General features: G+C 35.1%; 1 long non-coding RNA gene and 1 pseudogene across 2 annotated transcripts in view; one reads left to right on the forward strand and one right to left on the reverse strand.

Moving 5' to 3' along the window:
- LOC143232556 (uncharacterized) overlaps positions 1–26,520 on the forward strand; it is a 118,674-nt pseudogene that overhangs the window by 24,402 nt on the left and 67,752 nt on the right. The window lies entirely within an intron of this gene.
- On the reverse strand, positions 14,135–18,304 carry LOC143232562 (uncharacterized). The gene is made up of 2 exons (XR_013017597.1): positions 17,440–18,304; positions 14,135–15,057 (listed from the first exon to the last, which is right to left on the reverse strand). It is a non-coding gene; the product is annotated as an uncharacterized LOC143232562 (long non-coding RNA).

Here is a 26,520-nt window from a genome sequence, read left to right on the forward strand (position 1 = left end):
TTTCGCATACTATCCTGTTCCAAAAAATGAATTTGTAGTGATCATAAGAAATATTATAATTTTATTAACTCGACAAACAAATCATGTTGTATTCTAAATTTATTATGATGTAATATCGTGCAAGGGGAGACATATTAGAGGAATTTTTCCTAACGTGACATCTATCAGTCGTCTAGACTAAATGGAAACTGAGCGTTGAACTATAGCGTGTTATTAAAAAAAAAAAAAAACACGCAATCAGGGTTCGATACCCCTGGTGGGCACAAAGGAAAACTCTTGTATAGCTTTGTACTTAACTATAAAGAAAACCTTTGACTTTTGTCGTATTGCTGAATGTAAAAATTAATTTGTTTATGATCAGTTGTAACGATTAGTAATAGAAATGATTTCTGCATTTAACGCTAACACAAACCGCTAACGGAACTGATTCTCTGTGGAGAAGTTACGGCATTGTCAAGTTCAGTGCTGTTAAGGCACCCATAGTGAAGAGTGTAGAGTACGACTGGCACAATACCATTGTCAAGCTTTCTTGTTGTTGATTTCAGGTTATTAAAAGTTGGTTATCATTCATAACACGTTATTATAACTCTATTTAGTTGGAACAGATTTACCATCTTCTAGTGTTCTGTTAATGGGTAATAACGCATATATCTAAGGAACGTGTAGGTTAGTTGTTTCTTATTTACAGATTTATGAGAAACTTTGAATAACGAGGATTAACAATGCATTATTAATTACAGGTTTAACACGTTGTTTTCCATATGTATATAAACAATTGGCCGAGTGTAGCCTGCCAATCTGCGTGACGATCTGCGGATATGAAAGTTCAGTTTTCGCGTCGTGATGCCTCTGAACGCGCTTTTCACTTTCAACTGTGGAGGTGTTATAAGAAGGACAGTCAGTCCCATTACTCGGCTTATGCAAGGAATACAACTGCCATTTCTTTCTTACCAGTGTCTATCACTATCTGTAAAGTGTTTCCTTTCTTTTTTTTTTTTTTTTTGGTCAGCGCCAGAATGCAATTGTCTTTTTCTATGTGTTAGTGTAATTTTTGTTGTTGTTTCAGCTATGGTTTCATGGTTCTAAGCTTGTTGCTCCTTTCTGCTCTGGAAGGGATGTGCTGAGAAACTTTATTATGCCATAGAAAGTGAGTATGGAATCATTTGCACAGTCTAAACGTTGAATAACTTTTTGAAAGCCTCTATTTATCAAAATATAGTTCAACTGTAAACTATATCCAGACACATGAGATGGGAGTTTGGGTAATATAATGTTGCTGTACTGGGTAATATAATGTTGCTGTATTGGGTAATATAATGTTACTGTACTGGTATAATAACAACAGACAGCCCCAAAAAATCGCATTCGCTAACATTATTACCTTTGTAGTCATTTTTACTTCTTTATTTGATCAGTATCCCAGGTCTTCATCTTCCCGAGTAACATGAAACAATCATAGTATTTTTGTTATTAATAAGTGATAAATATTTTTAAATATATATATATATATTGTCAATGCTTAGAATTTTATAAAGAGATGGCCGAAGATCATTTAATTTTTATTTCTGAGATTAGAAAATTTACGTTTTCCCTAACTCGTTTAATGAGTTTTGTACGTCTATATCCACGTTCGCCATAGTGTCATTTGTTACAGTATCAAAACTTGCATGTAACAAGTATTACGCAAAATCACGTCCAGTGACAACTAGTTGTTGCAATCACTTTCCGCGAAAATTCGTTCCAGACTTGAAAAAAAAAAAAATGATGAGGACACTGATTGACTGTGCATAAATTCCTTCCAAAATATTATAAAATTGTATTTCACGGGAACTATCACTGAGACAGACACGAAAAACAACAGAAACAAAATGGCGGGTGTATATTCCATATAAAAAAAAAACTGGTCGGCAGATGCTACTAGTCAATAGTTACAATTAAAGAAGCTATACATGAACCGCGGCAGTGTCTGCTCTGATCATTCAGCCTATTACTTTCTATTACTTTCTGAAGGATTAAGTGTTTTTTCTTCCTATCAACATTTGCTATGCATATTACCGTCTTTATAGGACTAATTGGTTTTTCTCCTATCATCATTTGTTCCCCTTATATCTCTTTTAAATGGTATTAATTGTTTTTCTAGAGTGTTAAATGGTTTTCTCCCAAAGTGAGGAAGGATCAGAAAGGATTAACTGATCTTCTTCCTAACAACAGTTGCACCACAAACATTTTGAAATGATACGTTAACTGTTAAACATGTTTAATAAGTAAGCAGAAGAATGAAGAAATGTAAATAAATAATACGTTTTTTTTTTGTCAATTGGAAATAGCAGTTATTTTGTTGCAAATTTTGCCTTATCATACAAGAACGATAAGGCACTCACTCTTATTTGAGAATTTCTCTACAATAAATCTGTGACTATATTATATTAATAAAATATTTTAATAATGTGAGCATATTTAACTCCTAAACAACAGTCAACATATTAGAGCCAGAGATATAGATTCCCTTAAATGGAACGCCTCCAGTGGCTCAGTGGTATGTCTGCGGACTTACAACGCTAAAAACCGGGTTTCGATACCCGTAGTGGGCAGAGCACAGATAGCCCATTGTGTAGCTTTGTGCTTGATTCAAAAGAACAGCTTAAATAGAACAGGTGGCGCTTTCTGTCTTATTTGCTGTGGAAGAGTCCATGATTAGTCATAAGCAAAATTAAATTAAAAATTTAATGTTTGTTCACAATATTTTATTTTTAATGTGGGTGAATGAAATATAAAACTAAAGAAAATGCTTCATTTTCGATGAACCACTTTAACTTCATGTATTGATAAGAGACCTAAGATAAAAGTTGTGCTGCATCACTGTTTCCTCCCCTTCCCATTAAACTATTTTTTAATTACGTTTATTTTCCAAATGAAACAAACAAAACAAAACTAAGAAGTTTAAATTCGTCATGTTTGAGAGGGGTTAATGTGGCAAAGAGCCAAGGCAAACAGTTTAGTCAAACTGATTCTTGACTTTACGTATTTTAAAATTTTTATTTTTAAAGATAAAAAAGTATTCTAATAACTTAGAAGCGTTTTTGAATAATTAAATTTGAAATGTGGTGCACTAGGGGGGGGGAGACGTGTCTATATTTTCAACGCTTCTAATATAACCTTTTACCCAGCAAAATAAACGATATCCTTCTTCCCAAATAAGTACACCCCATTCCCAACGTGCTGTTCTCAGTGGACCAATAAACATTAAAAGACTGAAAACAGATGGTTAGTTAAAGCATAATAAATTTAAACATCGATATACGAGTGATATATTTAATTATTTATGCACCTATACATCGTCCCTACCTTTCAGTTATATCGAAAAAGTACTTTAAATTATCCAGTGAAGGTGATTAGTTTTGTTTTTTTTTTTTTACGTGTGAATCAACATGCTGTGTTTGTGAGATAAGATGAAAACGTTTAAGTTTACATTAGGTAATAAAATCATTCATTACCGACTGATTGGTTTGAATTTCACGCAAAGCTGCACGAAAGCTATCTGCGCTAGCCGTCCATAATTGAGCAGTGTAACACAATTAGTCATCACTACTCACCACCAACTGCTGGGCTTCTTTTTTACCAAAGAATAGTGTAATTGATTGTACCATTATAACGCCCCCATGGCTGAACGGGGCATATATATTTATTATGACAGAGATTCCAACCCACGGCCCTCAGAGTGGGAGTCGAACGTCCTAACCACCTTGTCGTGCTGGGCCAAGTGATATCAACAGTTTTAAGTAATCAACATAGCTGGGACAATAACAGAAGTGATGAGTCTTCTTCTGTATTTAGCAGTGAAAATGGCTTCTTGTACGTTTATGAGATACATACATTCACATTTTTTTTGAAACGGAAGAGTATAGAGTTGTATTTTTGTATTTAAAGCCAACACCCGCTTATGGAGAGCAATAAGATCCGTATCAGTTAATATCGATGTTTAACTGAAATGGTCATATTCAGAAAAACACTGCATTGAACCCATCGTTCACTTCATGTCTTTCAAACAGAGAATCTTACTCATTGGTAAATACGTGGAACCTTGACTCCTCTTTGAAAAGTTCAGACGCACTGTGGCATTGCTGATGATTCTGGTCATTTAAGAGGATAGAATTGAAAAAAACTAAAAAAACAATAAAAAACAAGAGAAACGTACAGTGCTGCCCGGTCTGCTCCGAGGCTAAAGCAGTACTTTTAGGCCTTTGGACTCATGAAGTTTGTTCCTGATCGATCGGTCACGGACTATCATTCCAGCTGATGTTAAACACGCTAGTTGCTGCCCTGAAATCCAGAGTTCAGATACAGTCGTATCGAAGCTACTGATAACCATGTTCCACGGAAGGTGACTACTAAGCAGTGAGGGATTTAAGGTTGTGTTGGCCCAAGGGCTAATAATTTTTGTGGGCCCTACATCCCATGTAATTTTACCTAGAATAAAATTATTTAGGGGCTGAGACCCCCCCTAGCCCTTACCAAAATACGCCACTGCTACTAATTGACGTACTTGACTGTTTTCATGATGGTGCACATATCGATCATTTGTCTGAATGCGCAGCTTCAGTTTTCCTGTTATAATAATGATTAAATTTCGACTTGTTTCTATGTTGTTGTTTTAGGTTTCAAACAGCTTACAAAGTTCTTACTGACTGGCATTAAAAACATTAAGTTATCGCCAAGTTTTATTCCAAATATTATTAAATATTTCGATCTTAATTTTATTTTTGGTAGGGCTTATATTAGTTGGCTATTTTTCATTTCCACACTGTTTGTCAATTTGTAAATTGTAGTTATTTTAGTATGATAATTTGGTTTGTTTTGAATTTTGCGCAAGGCTACACGAGGGCTATCTGCGCTACCGTCCCTAAGTTAGCAGTGTAAGACTAGAGGGAAGATAACTAATCATCACCACCCACTCCCAACTCTTTTACCAAGGAATAGGTGGATTGACCGTCACATTATAACGCCCCGACGGCTGAAAAGGCGAGCATGTTTGGTGTCACTAGGATTCGAACCCGCGACCTTCCGATTACGAGTCGAGTACCTTAACCACCTGACCATGGCGTGCCCTAGTGTGACAACCACTTGTTTGAGAAATATATATATCATGCATTTATGACATTCGTTTTGAATTTCATGTTCGACTTTTGTTAATGATTCTTCTCTCTCGTAAAGCTAACAGAAAAATCACTTATTATAAACATTCAAGTTCGTTGCAAGTAACACCCATGTTTTATTTATTTAACAGTTATTTATCATTGTCAACAAGTCTTACTTGTTTGTTAACACCAGTGACGATTCTCACCCATTTGGCTATTAATGCCAATGACAGCTATAATCAACAACAATGACAGTCCCTTCCACATGTGTGTTTTCTTATACCGAGGGGAATCGTACCCCTGATTTTAACGTTGTAAAACCGAACACTTACCGCTGATTTAGCAAGGGACATCCACACTTGTTACTCATCAGTTATATTCAAATCCAATATTTTTTTTATTTAAACAGATACCTAAAACTGTTAATAACAGTCTTTTTGTGTGTAACAGGTATCTGAAACTGTTAATGACAGTTTTTTGTGTGTAACAGGTGTCTGAAACTGTTAGTAACAGTCTTTTTGTGAGTGTGTAACAGATATCTAAAACTGTTAATGACAGTCTTTTTGTGAGTGTGTAACAGGTATTTAAAACTGTTAATGACAGCCTATTTATGATTGTAACAGGTATCTAAAACTGTTAATGACAGTTTTTTGTGAATGTGTACAGGTATCTATAACTGTTAATGACAGTCTTTTTGTGTGTAACAGGTATCTAAAACTGTTAATGACAGTATTCATAATTCTTTTCTCTTTTCTATGTAGACGGAACTCATTTCTATTGCTGTTAATAACAGTACTTTGTTCCTACGTCTTCTCTTTCTGTTGTTTATATTTACACATATAACAGCATTTATTTCCCATCCCCCCTCTATCTTGGTGACTCAGCGGTAAGCTTGAGGATTTGTAACCCAAAAATCAGGTTTGATACCCGCTATGTGTACAATCCATTTAAAAACTAAGAAATAAAATATATTCACGTAAATTTCAATCGTCTTTCTTTTTCTTTTTACATGGAAAAGATCTGTTATACAGAGTATTATGTATGTTATATGAAATAAGAGTGATTTTTTGAGCCTCATCGTGTAACTGTTATTGTCCATTTTCCAAAACATGGTCATGATATATCTGATGACTATGCATCTTGACATTCAGCATTGTTTCCATTGCAAAGGTTTCATCGCAAACCTGTTATGTCCAAAGCACCACTTCTTCCTGCTGGATTTCCATAATTCATCTAGTATACAAGTGCAACAATTTCTCAGCGCCCATTCCAACAATTCGGATACACACAAAAATATATAGATGTCGTTCCTTCATCTATATTTTATTTTAAGAAACAGCATTGATACCCATTTAATTCTCCGGCAGCTTGAAGAATTTGAAAGTTGAACCATAGGAAAAAGTGGAAGTGTTATTTTGGAGAACCCATACTCTGTTTACTTCGTTTCTAGATAGAGATCCTTTTTCATTAGGTTGTGTACAATATTATCTCGGATACATGAATAGCTTTTGCTACTGATCTTTGTGTTAGTAGACTTTCACCTGTTACAAGATGCTACACTATGTTTATTATAGATGGGGTACGAATTGTTGCAGGTTTCTTACTGATAGTGCTTGTGCCCCAAGTTGATCCATTTTTCTTTGTTGTCCAATACAATGAATATCTCTGTTTTGGAAATTCCAAGTCCCTGATTTTAACATATCTTTATGATCTAAATGTATGAATATTTTGTATTGGTTCATTGTTTGATTTATTATTTATTATTAAGCACAAAGCTACACAATGGGCTATTTTTGCTCTGCTCGCCACTGGTATCGAAAGCCGGTTTCTAGCGGTATGAGTCCGCAGACATACCACTGTGCGCTGGGAGACTTTTGTATTGGAAAGAGCTATTATATACTCTTCCCAAAAAGTGATAAATTGTCGTCCTTCTTTCTGTGTCGAACAAACCGTTAGAGAACAATTCAGTGTTCGAACACACGTCTCCAGCTTTGCTAATTTCATTGTTTGTTATCTAACGCCCGTTTCAACCTTTTGGTTTGGTTATTTCTTCTCAGCAGTGGTTTTCGAACAGCGACATATTCATGGAATCCATTCTGCACGAACATGAATCTCATTGTTCTCGGTGTAATGTTTACATCTGTATTAACAGTTGAATTGTTTGTTGCCAGTATTTGCATTCGACAGTCATCTTTCTTCTAAGGAATGTACCTTTATAAGAACTTAGATTTTTTAACATTTCCCACGTCCAGTACCTTTTCATGAACCCATTTTAAGGTCTATATACATCTCCAATTGAAATTGAGGGTCGCGGGTTCGAATCTCCGTCACACCAAACATGCTCGCCCTTTCAGCCGTGGGAGCGTTATAATTTTACGGTGAATCCCACTATTCTTTGGTAAAAGAGTAGCCCAAGTGTTAGCGGTGGGTAGTGATGACTAGCTGCCTTCCCTCTAGTCTTACGCTGCTAAATTAGGGACGGCGAGCGCAGATAACCGTCGTGTAGCTTTGCGCGAAATTCAAACCAAACCAATTGCAACTTGGAATCTTACTGCAACGTTTCATATGTTGTTGTCTCGACTAGTCGAAACTTCAGTTTGTACACGTTTGTCGTGCAGTATTTTAGTCCCAGAATGACTCATAATCACAATGTAAGCTATCAATACTGTATTATAAGATATTTGCTGTTATAAAGATTTAAATGAATATTGTAATTTTAACGACAGTCCCTTTTAAATAAGACCTTTAGATTGAACTCAACAAATAATACTCTTTCTGCATTCATGTTTACTTCGATTTCGACATTAACCATATACTAGTCAATTTTTTATTAATGTATCTTTCACTGTCCATGACATCACGGATGTATTCACCACTATTCGCGATGGTTGTTTGTTTGTTTTTCGTGTACGTGTGAAAATTATTCATCGTCCCGGATGTCGATCCACCTTTAAGTTGCACTTGTAGCATCTATCTGTAAAGTGTGTGTTAAAACATAGTTTAAATGTACAATCAACTTAATGTTCTTTTTTTAATTTTACATTCTAAGATGTTTCAGTAGTCCATTGGACTTGATAGATAAAAAATAAATTTACAACTAAGAGTTGTGAAAGGACTAACCTCTCACAAATTTAAATTTGTTAACGATTATATTTGATTTGTGTTGTTATGAATTAAGCGTAAAGCAACACGATAAGCTATCGGTGCTTTGCTCACCACGAGTATCGAACCCGGTTTCTAGCGTTGGAAGTCCGCAGACATACCAGTGTCCTACCAGGGAGCATTACTTCTGGTTTACTCGAGCTTATACAACCAGATGGTTTTATTTCTATCCACTTGTCTGTTTATTATCATACCGATGTAAGAAACAGATTACCAGACTGGAGACATCGTTGTTCGTTTTTATTTTGTTGTTTTTATGTGAATTATTTAAATGTGTTGAGTTCTTGTGTCATCATAATTTGCGAGGAAATTTAAGCAGTGTTTATAAGCTCGTGAAGTACCTGAAACTTTATAGAAGCGTAAATATCTTGAATAATTGTATTACTTTAATAAGAACTACAGTTCCTACACAGTCATTATTACAAGGCCATAGAGAAGTCTTCTAGTATTATGCTATTGTGGAATGTGTCAAGGTTACGTTACTTCATCTTATTTTTTCTAGGTGCATTATTAAATGAAAATTTGAATCAACCTTGTTTTAAATTTGTATCTGTTTTTATGGTTAACGATATATCGTTGTTGGGATTTTTCTGATTTTGATATAGCAAATAGTTTTCGGTAAAATTCACATATAATTTAAATATAAATTATCAAAGCGATACAGGAGCAAAAATAGTTATTGGTAGGTATTTTTTGGTAAAGATATAGTGTAACCATCTCTTTTGTGAGAGTCATTTTGAAAGAATACACAAAACATCTTTTCATGGCTATTGAATTTTTTCTGAATTATTTTCTGAATCACTTGAATGGGTGGAACATAACTGTTATTTCCTTTCCATTTAGTTTGGAAGATTGAAGAGTTGAGGTACACCTAAACCTTTCTAAAATTTCACAAGGGAGAGCTGGAACGTAGTTAACTGGTTGTCCTAGTTACAAGTCATGGGTCATTCCCCTCTGGTATCATTAAATACTCTCATTGAAGACGTTGTTTGGAAACTTAGTTTTGTACATTATATAGTCTGTAGAGAAGCCTACTGTGTTGAGGTTTAGTTATTCTTGGATGTTATATCTTCTCTATTTATCATCTACAACATATATCTGTTATTCGTTATTACTTTCATCTCCATTACTACATCTCATTCAAGTCGTGGAGGCGTTATAAAGTTACGGTCAATCCCACTATTCGTTGGTAAAAGCCCAGGAGTTGGCGGTGGGTGGTGATGACTAGCTGCCTTCCTTTTAGTCTTACACTGCTAAATTAGGGACGGCTAGCGCAGATATCCCTCGTGTAGCTTTGCGCAAAGTTCAAAAACAAAATATATATATATATATATTTAAGCCGTGACCCTAAACGAATTATTTCCATCATTCTGTTTTTGATTTGTTTTTTGACATTACGGAAATACCAAACATGACGTGGAGAGCACATATACTCTGAGAAATATAAACTTTGTGAAATTTCTACAAAATAGTCCTTTCAATCTCAACTAAATTTATTTCAGATTTTGCCAGGTGAACATTCCTCTCCAGAGAAAACTGTCTTTCGCACGATGTACACATGCTGTTGTGCTTGTTTGTATTTAGTGCAATAAATAACTATTTGTTTTTATTGTAGTTTCTGTTCAATATCTTACTTCAATTCAGTTAAATAAGAGAAACTCAGTTTAACTCTGTAAAATATTTTCACTCGTCTCTCTAGTTCTTTAGCTAATTAATGGTAATTAAACTGATATCTCAAAAACTTTTTACTCGACGTATCAAAGTGCAAAATGTGATATGAGCTTTAAACGTACACATCGCTTTCTGAAGTCTATTAGACAATTTCTTGTGAAACTATTTGTATAAAGAACGACTTTATTTTCGAAATCAAAGGTATTCATACATTAGGATCAACGAGTTTTGTTTCCTTTATAATAAGCAAGGCAGCAGAACACTTTTGCGGCATAAGCTGGTATACTATCTTAATGTTGCCAGTAGTATCATAAGAGTTTTAAGTTGACACTTCGCTCTCTCCTTGTATCTACGTTACTGCCTTTCGTAAAAGTTACTGTGCTCAAGGAATTGTTTCTATCAATCTTTTGTTTGTTTTTATTACATGAATTCAGAAACCTAATTACCATTTTAATCGTCTAATATACGGAAACACAGAAAACTAAAATATGTCATCATTTCAAAATGAAGTAAAAGTAGAAATGATGTCACTAAATAGGCCAGGATATCACATTAATTATCCGATAAAGACAAGTAAAACCAGTTATAGCGGACTGTTTTTCTTGTGTATACAATAATCGACTTCAAACCCAAGGGAATACACATCAAGTTTATGTTTGCATTTGAAGAGTATCATCCTAATGATTTTTTTTATGGTAAATGTTCTCAGAAAAATTAGAATTTTTTTTCGTACGAACAACTTCTTGTTTCTTGTTTAAAAAAATGTTTTTAAGTGTCATATCATCATTGTAGAGCATTAAAGATACTTGAATTGCATTAAAGTATTGTTATTTTAACGATAGTCCCTGCTTAATAAGATAAACAAGTATCTAGTGTTCCTGCGCGTATCTGCAATCATGTCGAATATATGCATGTATACAGAGTCGTTTATATTTATCAGCTGAAATATATGCTGTTCTAAATTTCAATCTATCAGTTATTATTTTAGGAATGCCTGATATAGGTGTTTATTGATACACACAGAGAGTTATTGGTATTTTTATATTTTCTACCCTTGTGTTGCTTGTTTATTCGATATTCGTTTGTTAGCGTTTGTTTCATTAAACGTGAAACTGTTGATAAATATTTATTTTAAATTATAATGTGGTAGTTACGAAAAAACAAACATCAACTATATTAAGTGAAAGCAAAAGAAATGTATAGAATAAGAATTTAACGTAATAAGACAGACTATTTATTACATGTATATCCATATGCCAGTTTTTCGTATATTCGCATTCGACACAGGTTTCAGATTAAAATATATGCACACACATTTTTCACTTATTTACAATTTTTAAAAAGAAATACTTTTATTTCCCGAATTTTCTCTGGTTTTCGAAACTCCGTCGAGATAGACAGATAGATGACATCGTATGTTTATTTAGTATCTGTGTTCCTAGAATTTTTCTTCTTGTTACGGCATATGTATGCTGACAGGAACTTTATTATGTAACTTCCTCACACTTTCAGACATATATTTTGACGATGCATGTATTTGCGTGGTTGTTACATATCTGATCAAAAACACCGACACACAAATCTACGTAATAAATGTCTATAATAAAACAAGACACCACATTTCTGAATATTCTCTTCAGTCAGCCCAGCAGAAGTAAGTTAAAAGCGGTCGATTTAATACATTTTATGACTACTAATTACGAAAACATTCAAACTCGTATGGTGACTTATACAGTAATTATTTAACGTGTTCCCATAAGGACACAATCGGTCTGAATCAAAGTAAAGTTATGATACACAAAAGTAACTCCATTTACCCTGTTCGGTCATCTATACAACCGTAAGATAACTTTCATGCCTCCTATCATGAGAATACTTTGTATGCTTTTGAATTTTACACATAGATTGCCCTTGATTATAATCTTATAGACTAGAGGAAAAGTAGTTAGTTATCAACACCCACCTCCAACTTTTGGGCTACTCTTGAATGATTGGATAGTAGGAACTGACTGTCACTCTTGTAACACAAAGAACAACTAATACTCGGATTCATAGTCCGAGCACGTTAATGACAATGTACGCTAGTTCTATGAGAGAACGTTTTCACCGATTTTTTTTTTCTACTGCCGAAGTGACTGGCTCTAATTTGTAAAATTATTAGGAAAGTTTTTTCTAGTCTGTAAAATCGTTTATAAAAGTTTCGTTTCATTGTCACAGTGACTTTATTTTGTAAAATTATAAAGAAAATATTTTCTAGTCTGTAAAATCGTTTATAACAGTTTCGTTTCATTGTCACAGTGACTTTAGTTTGTAAAATTATAAAGAAAACGTTTTGTAGTCTGTAAAATCATTTTTAAAAGTTTTGTTTCATTATCATACTGAATTCATTTGTGTTATCAATATTTTTTCCTTCTCTCAAAGTTACTCTAGTTTGTAAAATCATTTTGTATAAAGGACAGACTTAACCTATTTATTAGCATGCTTGGACCATGGATCTGATAATTCATGGTTCGCTACTCGTAGCTACAAAAATAGGCTTCTTACTTTGGGTGAGCTAGAGGTGGTCTACACTATGATTTTGCACGAACTAGAAAGCGGAAGAACAGTGGAGACCTCTTCTTCCTTGACGGAGAACGCAGTCTCAGGCTTCGTTTACGTTACATCACGCAGCTAGTAGATTGCAATATTACAAAAGTCTGAAGACAATTCAATCTGCTCCTCTCATCTCTTATGAGACATTGCGCATGAACAAATCTCACAGTTCAGTTAACTCTATTCGATAAAAATCGATTATTTTAAGAAGGTATGACTGAAAGCAAAGAAGATTATGTTATAATATATTAACAACAGTACATCTGCCATATTTCAAGCCGAAGAGGCCCGCATGTTGTCAATGCTAAAGTCGGGTTGGCTGGAGTATATGTGTTTGATCTGTGCTACAGTCCATATACGATCAAAACACCCGTGTTTTGAGGTAAAGAATGGTAGAAACTTTAACAAGGAGTTGCCATAGCGAAACAATTAGTTATGGAAAAGATATATATGTGGTGATATATTATATTTATATCCTGCTTAATAAAGTTACTATGCCCAAGAACGAGATTTGGCAAAGTAGGGATATAACGTGGTCATGTGTGAATTTCTGCACTAGCCAACCCTAGTTTTGAAATAATAGACTAAACGAAAAGTCGGTGGTCAACACCAACAATCATTATCTTGGGGGCGTTAGTACATTATAATCAGGACGGTCAGTTCCCACTATTCAGTCAAATAAGAGTTGCCCAAAATTTGAAGAGGGGGGTGTATGCTTACTATTGGCTTAGTGTCTTCCTTCTTGTTTATCAGTTGATAATAAGGGTCGGATATATGAAAATAGCCCTTTTGTATAGCTTTGTGCATAAGTTGTAAATCAAATATTCCATGGGTCATCCCACTGCCACAGTGACTTTAATTTCAAAACTCATTTGAAAAGTTTTTCAAAGCTATAGTGACTTTAGTTTGTAGCATAGTTTTAATTTATTGTGGGTCACTGTCACAGTGACTTTAGTTTGTAATCTCGTTTTGAAAAGCTTTTTCTAATACAATGGTAACTTTTTGTCCATCTGTTCATATTTCAATAAATATTTAAACCTATATATTGTGATTGATCAGTAAATACAAATGTCTGCGTTTCTGTTTCTTACAGATTAAATATCACAATTAAAATATATATTTTAATATATATTTTCACACAGTTTTATGTAAAGGTTTAGACCTGTAAGAGCCGGCAGGAGCCAGAGGTTTTATTATCATAACGTTTGTCGGTTGAGCAGTGTGACACAAAGATGTCGTTATTTTTTTTTTTTTCTGAACAGGAAGTATATGAATATCTCAAAGACTGGGAGGGGAGGAAGGGGGTGCTAACGAACTGCACAAACTTGATGTTTTCCAGATTTCCTGTCAGGGTTATGTCTTCATGGTCTGTTCCCATGTTTAATCCAAGCAAACATTTCTGGTGAGGATGAACTGGCACAGCTGGAGATGGCCGACTAAACTGCTCTTTCGAACTGAGCACGTGACAATTTATGAGAAATCTAAAAGACTACATTGTATATGTTTGTATATGTGAAATATACACCGTCCCAACGTTGAATATACGAAAAAACAAACAAAAAAAACGTTCCGTCCAAACATCAAGATTGTTTTATTTAAACCTTCAATTAACCACGAGGCTTCCTCCGTGTACGTGCGTTAAAACAATTTCCTTTGCCCAAGTCCACTGTTGGAAATATTGCTGTTTTAGAGTTAGCCCCAAATTCATATTTGACGTAAGTAGAATAATGAATAAATTGTGAAGATTCATCTGCTGGTTTTGATTTCTGTTGCGTTTTAAAAACTTTTCACTTGTGTATAATTAGAACAAATTAACATATTAATTTATCATTTGTAAGTTTTCGCTCGTTAGATTCTTTCTTATATCAGTTTCGTACTTACCATACGGTTACTCGCCACTGGCCCAGCATAGCCAGGCGGTTAAGGCACTCGACTCGTTATCTGAGGTTCGCTCGTTCGAATCCCAATTTCACCAAACATGCTCGCCCTTTCAGCCGTAGGTGTGTTATAATGTTATGGTCAATCTCACTGTTCGTTGGTAAAACAGTAGCCCAAGAGTTGGCGGTGAGTACTGAATCAGCCAATCAGGGAGTCTTCACTGCCGATTGTTTGTCTTCATACAAATATTTTAAAAAGAACACGTCACCAGATACCATAAGTTGGCTTAGCGGTTAGAGGTGATTTCAATGTACAGCATAGTCAATTTTTTGTCGTATTTTTCACTATGTTTTACGGATTACAGGATAAAGTTTAACAGTGAAAATATTTCAAACGGCGCGTTTTTAAGCCCCGTCCCACTACAAAATAATACCTTGGTTAATACCCCTTCCTGTAGGGGTAGACTTACTATTGTTATCACTCACGTGTCGGTAGGAAAATATTGATGTTTGTTTTGTAAGCATATAACTACATAACGTGCTATTTTGTGCTCTCCTCACCACAGGAAACCGAACCCCAGATTTCACCAAGTCCTCAGACTAATCACCAACTTGAAGATCTATGAAAATGACATGAAAATAACCGATTATATTATTATATTTACATAAATGTGTTCTAAATCTTCCTTTAATTTAAAATACGGGGAAATGATTGACCGAGTTTTGTGAAGTCAGAAAACAAATTCCACGTCGCACCAGACATGTTTGTCCTTTCAGCTCTAGCGGTGTTATAAGTACCGGTTAATCCCACTATTCATTAGTAAAAGAGTAGCCCAAGAGTTGGCGGTGGGTAGTGATTATCAGCTCCCTTCCCCCTAGTTTTATACTGCTAAATTAGGGACGGATGGCCCAGATAGCCCTCGTGTAGCTTTGCGCAAAAATTCAAAACAATCAAGGCTTTTATGTTCTTTTTTTTAAAGAAATACAGATTTAATTTACGGCAACTCTGTTAATACAAAACTATCTGAAACTGGAATTGTCATTCTATGAAATTTAATAATTTGATAATACAAATATTTCATTACAGCTTATGTTTTACATATTCTGATTGGTTTAGTTCATTTTGAAATTTGCACAAAGTTACACGAGGGCTATGTGTGTTAGCCACTACTGTTTTTTAAACGATAGACTAGAGGGAAAGTAACTAGTCATCAACACCCACCGCTAACTCTTTGGCTACTTTAACTGAAAAATGGTATTCACTGTCACATTAAACGCTCTCACGGTTGAAATGCGAGCATATTTGATGGGGATTCGAACCTGAGACCCTCAGATTGGTAGTCAAGCGCTTTAATCACCGGGCCCATTTTGATTAAACGATTGTGGAATGTCTTAGTGGTTAGTATGCTCGGACTTTGAATATTGATGGTTCGCGTCCCGTTACCACAAGCACTGACACCGCATTTTGAGGCGTGAGTACGCTATAAGAGTAAGGATCGTATTCTACTCTTCAGTCAGACGGCAGTAGTCTGACAGTCGACGGGTGGTAATGTTAATTAACTAGCTGACTTCACGCTAGCCCATCAACTCAGAATTAGAGACGGTTACGCCCAAACAGCTTTTTGTGTACCTTTACGCTAATTAAATTTGTGTTAAAACAGATTCGATTTTCGTTCACTAATTCTTATTAGAGTTATATTTGTAGTTCTTTTTGTAGCTTTACACTAATTAAATTTGTAATAAAACTAATTAGATTTTCATTTACTTACTTTTATTAGAGCTATATTTAGAGCTTTTTGTGTGGCTGGAAGTTAATGTTATACAAAGAAATTACGGCTGAAAATACAGTGAAAAACAAGGATTCACAACTAAAGATTTATTGTATCTGAATCATTTTAGATTTAGTTCTTTGTTACACTAAGTACTTAAAGTAGGTTTTGTTATACAAGTGTGGCTGCATTAATACGCAAGTTATTTTTTCTGTCTCGATCTATGTAGTTAGTTTTTTTCATTTGATCAAAAGTTTTAATAATTATTATGATTGTGCATACCATAAATATTCATGTAAATTACGTACAGCAAGGCTGTTGCTAGAGGGTTGTGCGTGTATTGAACGGAGGTAACAAAGCGTCTTCATGCATACAATAAATATTCATATAAATTATGTACAGTAAGGCTGTTGCTAGAGGGGTGTGCGTATAATGTACGGAGGCAACAAAGCTTCTTTGTGCATACAATAAATATTCATATAAATTAATAACAGTAAGGCTGTTGCTAGAGGGGTGTGCGTGTATTGAACGGAGGCAACAAAGCGTCTTTATGTATACAATAAATAGTAATATAAATTATGTTCAGTAAGGCTGTTGCGAGAGGGGTGTGTGTGTATTGAACGGAGGCAACAAAGCGTATTCGGAATTCCTTATCTCTCACCACCATCTGAGACATAATTATACATGTCTTAATATAATATCTACAAGGATCTACAAGTGAGAGTGACACATTTCTTGAAGGATACATCATATTATAGTTGAGTCCGATCATGATCCAGCTGTTAAGATACTGATTTGTGATTCTGGTGAATTTGAGGTTCGTGGTTCGAATACATTTCGTTGTCGTAGAATCGCGTTAGGCATTGTGGGGCCGTGAGCACGTTATAAGAGACACTAGAATGTTCCACTGTTACACTGGAATAGGTGAAGAATTGGTTGTACGTACTGTTGATTAGCTATATTTACTGTACTTTAATTAATTCAAGATTATAGACATCTAAGTCAGATAGTCCAAGGTAACCATGCAAGAATACCTGAAACAAACAGTGCAGTAAACAATGGTCTCAAGAACTAATTTTGGAGTTAATTAAAAACTTTAAGTCGTATAACTTTATCAGTATTTTACCTAGTTTTCTCTGAGGTTCACAGACTCGTTTGTTGAGTTTAACTTGACATATAACGAAAACCATGCAAAAATTACCACAGTTAAATATTTATAAAAAAAAACCTCACATTTTCCATTGAAGTAGCACCCCAAGTCTCTAGCCACAGTTCTGGCACACAGTTGATATACTGAGTCTGTGTTTCTAAAAGTTTATCCAGGCACCCGCTGTTATCCTATTGTGGCGGTCAATCCCACTATTCGTTGGCAGAAGAGTAGCTCAAGAGTTGGCGATGGGTGGTGATGACTAGCTGCCATCCCTCTGGTCTTACACTGCTAAATTAGGAAAGGCTAGCGCAGATAGCCCTCGAGTAGCTTTGCACGAAATTCAAAACAAAACAAACAATCCTAATATAGTTTACATAGGACTTGCTGATAATGGGTAATTATCAAATTCTCCTAAGATAACTTCGAAGGATAGTACCAATCATAGTATGGTTGTACTTCGATGACGGAGAAAGAATATTGTAAAAGATGGTTACCGTTAATAACCTTAAAATTACGTTACTTCATTTTATAAAATAAAGCAAACAAACATACTTGACCCCCAGTGGGTAAACGGTATGAATACGAACTTAAAACGCTAACGTCTAGAACTCGAGTCTCCGTGGTGGACAGAGCGCAGGTAGCTTTTGTATAGCTTTCTTCGAAAACAAAGATGTTCATTCATGAACTGCTTGTACACGCCACGCCTGTTAACAAGATGTATGGTGTTTACAGGTTTTATATGTGGAAAAAGAACCAGCAAATGTAGCATTTTCTCCAATAGAGAAGAAATATATATCTTTATGTATTTGATGTTTCGTGCATGATCATATTTCATCATATGAACGCTGATTGGAATTCATTTGAATGGTATGAAAGGGTGTGATACTTTAAAGTCTAAGATGGTAGTTGCAACTGCCCTTGAAACCACCCACATTGTAAATCAGGTTTCTGGGTGGTATTTTCATTCGTTACCAGCGAAAGTTTTTATAGCCAAACGCTTGTCCAACTCGTCTCAGTCTAGCATTTCCCATTTCCTTATAAAGTGTAACAAAACAAGTTAACACTAATTTATTTATTAATATACCACATTTTATACTTTATGGTTTGCGCATTTGAATTTTCGGTGTATTTGGACTCTTCATTTTTAATGGTTTCAATAAAAAATACGTTTAAACCTGATAGGTGTTTATAAACCTTCACTGTTTTTAGTCTGTATACATAAGGCTACAGATGCCTACGTTTTCTTCATGTGATATTTCTAAATAAAGGTAATATAATTAAGGTACTTTTCTTAGTTATGTAAATAATCAGTCTTTCATAGCCAACCATACTTTATTTTATATATTGCTTCCTGTACGGGATATTTAGTAATTAATGGAAAAAAAAACATCCCTTCCTTTTACTCCAACTCACAAACTCCAAAAGAAAAACATAACCATATGATTATACAGTGTATGTCATCAACACTAAAACGTGTGGCATTAAAAGTCTGTCAGTCATACACTCAGATCGCAACTGACAAGTTTACTTTGAGTGCTCTCATTTTTGAAAAATCCGTTGGTTAGCTCGGTGCAAATTATTTTAGAAACGATATACTATTAAGCCTTTCCTTAGTAACTACGAGTAGCACGTAAGATTTAATTAACTCTGAAAGGCAGCTTTAAACATCTCCAATTTGCCGTCTGAGACGACACTTTCTGTTATTGTAAATTGCTGTATTGTTTGACTAGCACTCTCTTTACTAGTATTATTTTACATCGAATATAAACTCCTAGCTTCCACCCAGCTGCAGCAGCTACTCAGATCTTCCTGAGATACAACCTATAGGGCCCCCCGCTAGTATAGCGGTAGTGGTAAGTCTACGGATTTACAAGGCTAAAATTAGGGGTTCGATTCACCTTGGTGAGCTGAGCAGATAGCCAGCCCCATGTGGCTTTGCTATAAGAAAACACACACACATACAACCTATAGGGTGACATCTATTGCAGACGAAGAAAGTATCCGACACAGAATATGCCTGGTTGGCAGGAGCTTTCCAAAATAATTTTTCTCCGCCCAGTCAGTATCACCTTACCAAAATAAACACATTTGTAAATTTTAAAATGTAACAGTGGGTTGGTGACCCTTTAAAGGCAGTGCAATAAATTGTCGCGTAGAAAACTGGCCCTTTCGTTCGGTTCAGTTCTTACATCCGCATATTTACTGAACCTTTAAAGAGCGATAAACACTAGTTTTCATTTATTCGACGCGAAACTATACAGTTTACACTAGTGGTATAGTTATAACTTGTTTTTTTCTTTTCCTATGTATCATGGATTTTTATCTTAGCTTGTCAACAAACGCCCACTTACAGTTGTATGTACCATTTGTTTGCAATATTCTTCGGCACTTTTGATCAAGCACTGTTGTACTGGCCATTAAAAACCAATACTAATACAAATAGAAATAAAGTACCCGGGTGAATAAATGGATGTAAATTCTTCTCCTCATTAAACCTAGAAACATCATGTATATTACGTATGTTACTAAAATCACACCTTGAAAACTAGTGTTCAAATTACCGAGCCACTTCTCTGTGTCTACAGGATGTCACTATTAAAACTAAGGCAATGGGTACAAACAACTACATAATTTTCACCGTGTATTGTTTATATTATATTATGAAGAGAGGATACCGGCTTGCAATGAAAGGAAGAGAGAACAAGTAAAAATCTGTCTTGTGTAGGGTTTCAAATGGTTTGGCTCTGGCACTGGAACCTCTTAATAATTACATTAGGTGTGGCACGTCAGGGGTACTACTAGCACACACAACGGTAAGGACATTAGGTTCAGTTCAGATTTGAAGGAGTGTGTGTGTTTTCTTATAGCAAAGCCACATAGGGCTATTTGCTGAGCCCACCGAGGGGAATCGAATCCCTGCTTTTAACGTTGTAAATCCGGAGACATACCGCTGTACTAGCGGGGGCAGGATTTAAAGGAGCTCCGTGACTTTTAAAATGCATTGTATCTACAATTCTTGTGAATTTCCCTCCACAAAAAGGTGCTCACCCCCTCGTGGCACAGCCTATTCACAACACTAGAAACTGGGTGGGCAAAGCATAGATAGCCTATCGTGTAGTTTTGTGCTTAACTTAAAAACAAAAACTGAAAGGTGTTCATACTTGTCTGAAGATATTGTAATAGATATCTATCTTTTGCTTGTATTAAGTTGAGCGATTTCATGATTTAAAAAAAAATCATATTCGTTGTGTTGTCATACGTGATGATTATTGTAGTTAGATTTTATTCTTATTAATATATGAATGTTACTATGATAAAGAACTGTAAACACCGTGAATGTTTATAAACGTAATATGTCTCTGTACGTAACATCTGTCTGCCTGGATAATCGCCATTTTTCAACTAAGGTCTTGAGATGTTTTCTTGATCGAACTCTTGATAAAGCGGTGTTATACGACAATGGATTTTTAAAACTGTGGTATCAAAAGTCTAAACACTAGGTGTCTTCATCTGTCGCTATTTTACTGTTTATTAATTCATAATAATATAAACATTTTTTTAGCCGCGACGTAGTATCTCTTAGAATGGCTCTGGGAGTTTTTCAAGTGCAAACTTTAAGCTCTTAACTCCATCTCTTGACTGATTTGAAATCTCATTACAGCCACTGCTATTTAGGACTCCCTCTTGTTTTACTTTCCCCAAAGTATTGGAAAAGCGTCGGATCCACTACCACCGAAAATGAAATTGTGTAATATTCTATTCCCTTAACAGATACACTTTAGGCTTAACTGTCGATTTTTAGGTGTGTATTGGAATTCGTATTGAGGTGTAATGGTATTTTGTTATTTATAAGCAAATTACTTAATGTGTTAACGTGGCATTTATTTATGGTACTAAAGTAATTATTTTTAAAATTAATGTTATAAACATTGTAAATTTACACTAATATAACCAATAAACATTATTCACGTTTGCACTCATACCAGCCTAAAAGTACCACTTGCGTTTCCAGGTAAGCGAGCACGCACAGACTGACTGACACAGGTTGTTCTTTTAGTTAAATAGATTATATTAGTAACTCCAGTAAAGTACATTATAGCAGAAACAGCTTATTCTGTATAATATTGACAATCTTAGTGAAACGCATATTATTAACACAGCGTTTTCTATAATGTATCAGTAACCTAGTGAAGCACATTTTATTAATCACAGGCTTTTCTTTAATGTTCCATTTATATTGTGGTAGTACAGTCAATTAGTTCTAAGGTTTTAAACATTGTAGTAATGCTGCTTAACACATTGTATTATACAACCTTAGTTCATGATTTCAAAGAATGGCCCCCCAGTGCCACAGCGGCATGTCTGCGGTCTCACACGGCTAAAAACCAGGTTTCAATATTCATTGTGGGCACAGATAGCCTGGTATTTAAAAAGATGTGAGTGGAAGACTGTAAGGGCTTTTTTTGGGAGGGTAAGGCTGTGCACGTGTAGTGTCAATTGTGCGATCAAATATTGTAGGTATTCACACAAACTGTACTTGTGATTTATAGTGTAAAAACTAACTTATTCAATTTTTCTCTCATTAAATCATTGAAATTAGGAATTATCAGACGTGTAACTGCTTGAGTAGACAAACAGATTGACTGCAGTCATTCAGACTGGAATAATATCCGCGAAATCAACGGATTAATAGATATTAATGTTATTTAAATATTTGCTTAACGTTCTATAAATGTTGTGTTAATAAACTACAATGTAAGCCAGACATACCTACACACCCCCACTCCCACTGGCTTAACAGTAAGTCTGAGGACTTACGACACTAGAAATCTGGTTTTGACATTCTTAATGGGAAAACAAACATAGTCCGTTGTGTAGTTTTGAGCTTACCAGCAAAAAAACAAATTACCGAGACGTATTGCTAACTACAAAGTAAAAACTATCGCATAGGACCACGTAACTACACCAGCTGTACCACGTTCCAGTCATACTGAGACGAAACAATCTTAACAGTGGTCAGTTTATCTAACTCTCACGTCCGTTATTTTATTTGTAAATCTTAGATTCAATAAATATTTCAAATACATTTTTGTTGCAATTATGTTATGTAATCCGATACACCCCAAACGTGGTAAGTCACACGTATAAGACCACACTCTTAATTATAGCATTGCTGCATTGTAGTTTCACTACAAATGAATTGTTTTTGTATGAAAAATTATACTTTCAATAAACCATTCTATTGTAAAACAATATAATTAAAAATTAAAATAAATAAAATTACCATATACTTGTCAATTATCTTTTAAAATCTGATTTAGAATTTTAATAAAATAATTTTATTTTATCCATCCTTCTAAGCTGCAATCACCCCTCATTGGATGTAGCTTTTCATCAGACCAGTACAATATTTCTTATTTTTAGCATATCGTATCCAACTGGTTTCTGCTTCCATCACTATATCGTCTCTCCCTCATCTCTTTTGCCTTCCCATAGATCTTTTCCCATCCAAGGTTGCCATTTCATAGTTCCTAATACAAAAGTGAAGGTCAATCCCACTGTTTGTTGGTAAAAGAGTAGCCCAAGAGTTGGCGGTGGGTAGTGATGACTAGCTGCTTTCCATCTGGTCTTACACTGCTAAATTAGGGATGTGTATCACAGATAGCCCTTGTGTAGCTTTGTGCGAAATTCAAAACAAACAGACAAATGTATATATTATTAAAATACAATTAATCTGCGTTAATAACCATTCATAATAAAGTTTCATTAGCTGTTTATTATGATACTTTAAAGGTTAGTATTATACATTAAAGTATTATGATATATGTTTGAATCCTGGATTAAAAAAAAGCACAAAAACATATACATATGCTTTCATACAGCCTAACTTGTTTAGTATTTTTATGGGAAGGAAATTAAAGTAAGCTTATGTTTCAGAAGATAAATATGTATATATTGTTTTCCTTTATGGTGTTCTATAAGCTTTCGCCAAAATAAAAAAGCATTGTTTGTGTGCTCTGCTGTAAACATGTGATTTTAGTTTGTTTGTTATTAAATACAAAGCTACACACTAAGCCATCTATACTATATCCACCACGCCTGTCGAAACGCTGAGCTACTGGTGGAATGCTTGTTTTTTGTACAGTTGTAAATGCTATTTGATGTTTTATCAGCAAACGAAACAAAAATAAATGAAAGCCATCTGTTAGGTTTATTGTATGACCCATTTTTGTGTTCACAGTTATTTTCTTATACAAAGCATACATGGATGACATTGTGTGTAAAGTGACGTCGTTTATTTGGTAATACAACTATTTTCAAAATTAATATTAATGAAATTATTGTCATAGGTTACAAGTATATGCAACCAATATGAATAACGCTGACCTTGTTTGAATTGTAGCCAACTAAGTTTGGGTTGCGATAATTTAATTTCGTCAAAAAAAACCTGCGAATTATGTGACGATTATCTGTTTTGGTGCTCGCTGTCCTTGGGGTTGGCTTATTCCAATAAAGCAACTTCCCGTGCATTACAAGCCAGTTAACCATTGCAGCTGTTTAACAGGGTTTGACTGACAAAAAACATAAACAAAAAAACCTGAGAATCAGAGGTGCCATCTAATACCTCTCAAGTTCGAAATATATATATATATATAACTGTATAAATATTTAATTTAGTCTATTTTATAGATTATTCTTGATATCATAACTATTGTTTATGCCATCTTATGAAATGTCACGAAGAACTACAAAAACATATTGTAACATGGAAAAGCACTTGAAAAATAAGGCGTTCTCAGTTAGCAGGTGAGATAAAAAACAAACGTAGAACTCAAACAACGGTAGCTATTCTCTTCAAATAATTTCTTTGTTTGCTTTAGCGCAAAGATACACAGTTGGCTATCTGTCCGCCACGGGTAACTTAACCCCATATTTTAGTATTGCAAATCCGCAAACTTACCGTTGACTCACTGGAAGATCTCCAAATAAGACATGGCCATACTTCTTACGCATTATAAAATTCCCCACCGAACCACCCCAATCTTGAAATTATGGAAAAACACAAAATATACATTTTTATTGTAATCTACTTTTAATAGTTAAAAATATTTTTTTTAATTTCATGAAATTTTCACCATTAAAAACATGTGTATATAAAGTACTTGAAAATATAAGTTAAAAAAATCAGTCCTTTGGAGGTGGAGATTCTGGAATTCTAGCACAAAACGTCGCACGTATAAAAAATCGCAGTCCTGGATTTGATGGCAAATACTACTCTCTAATTTCTTGACTATTCATAATGCTAAACTAAACTAAACTAAACTAACGTGGCAGGGGTTCAGTTTAGAGAGAGAGAAATCAGAAGAGTTCTCTCTCCAACTGGGGTGTTCAGGAACTTTGTAGTACCTCTTCGTCCCCTTACGTGAGAAATGTTTTAAAATATCCGTGGAAAAAAATTCATAATGTGCAAGCGTACCACGTAATATATGGAGAGCCACTCACTGCCAGAATTGGAGAAAGGCCTAGAGCTCATTCACAAGTTCTCAGAATTTCTGAGAAGGAATACTTGAAACCCTCTAATGATGAGTTTTTGGCTTTTGTTTATATGTGATTGATTATAATTCATTGATTTCAACTACCTTCGTTTCATTGTTTATAGTTGTTGTTTCTATTTTATGTTATTATATTAGCACCCCATTCCTTTTTTTAATAGAGATATTCTCATTTGCTAACCAAGCATGACCTACCTTTAATATATATATTCAAAGAAGTTGACCGCCTCTAGAAGTTTGCTGTTAACTCTTGTTATTGCTAAAGCGAAGACTGTAAAACTAAAATATATCTGTTGCTCATAGCTACAAGTATGTCAACACCCGACCATTACATCTATGTGTGCTTGTTGAACATCTCATTCCAAACCATGAAAAACAGCCCCAGACCATTATTCCTTCTCCATAAAACTTTACAGTTGGCACTGTGCATTTAAAGCAGATAGTGTTCTCCTAGCATTCATCAAATCCAGATTCATCCATCAGACTGCCAGCTATTGAAATGTGTTCATCACTCCAGAAAATGCATTTTCACTGTTCCAGAGAGAGACTGGCCATGGTTGATGCTACCAGACCCACGTGCCTCAGTGGATATTTAACCATAAGATGACTTTCATTCCATATATCATAGCTACATGTCAAAGGTACAAGGGCACTGAACATCTTCCATGTCCTCTCTTCCATTTCTTGGAGAGTGGATCAATGTTCTATGCTCAAGATCTATCATGCTCTCATTCAATTGAAACTAGACTATGGGTCACTGGTCTATGGCTCTGAACATGAAAATGAATGGACTCCATTCACCATCTAGGGCTTCAGCTCTACATGGGGGCTTTCTGCACTTCTCTAGTCCAGAGTTTGTATACTGAGTCTCCTGAACCTCCTCTATATCACTATTTGCAGCTGTCTTTACTGTATGCCTCAAAACTTTGATTCTTACTGCACCACCCCACCTGGAGTTATGTTTTCCTTCCTCAGTGAGTCATGATTTTTCAGAAAAAAATGGCCTATGATTCTGTTTGGCCTTCGTATCTAGGTGCAGTTTGCTGAATTGGATATGTTCTTGCATGACTTTGCTTTCTCCATAGGCCATCCCATCCATGCCAGCTATTGAAGTGTGTTCATCACACCAGAAAATGCATTTCCACTGTAACAGACTCCAATGGCAGTGTGCTTTACACCATTACAGATGACACTTGGCATTGCACATGGTGATCTTAGGCTTGCATGCAGCTACTCGGCTATGGAAACGCATTTCATGAAGCTCCCGACGAACAGTTCTTGTGCTGAAGTTGCTTCCAGAGGCAGTTTGAGAGTTGGTAGTGAATGTTGCAACTGTGGACAGATGATTTTTATTCGCTATGTGCTTCAGCACTCAACGGTCCTGTTTTGTGAACTTGTGCAGCCTACTGCTTTGTGGCTGAGCTGTTGTTGTTCCTAGACATTTCCACTTCATAATAACAGCACTTACAGGTGACCAGAGCAGCTCTAGCAGGGCAGAAATTTGACAAACTAACTTGTTGGAAAGGTGGCATCCTATGTCAGTGCCACATTGAAATTCACTGAGCTCTTCAGTAGGACCCATTCTACTCACAATGTTTGTCTATAGAGATT

This window comes from Tachypleus tridentatus, chromosome 11 (assembly GCF_004210375.1).
Source record: "Tachypleus tridentatus isolate NWPU-2018 chromosome 11, ASM421037v1, whole genome shotgun sequence".
Lineage (NCBI taxonomy): Eukaryota > Metazoa > Arthropoda > Merostomata > Xiphosura > Limulidae > Tachypleus > Tachypleus tridentatus.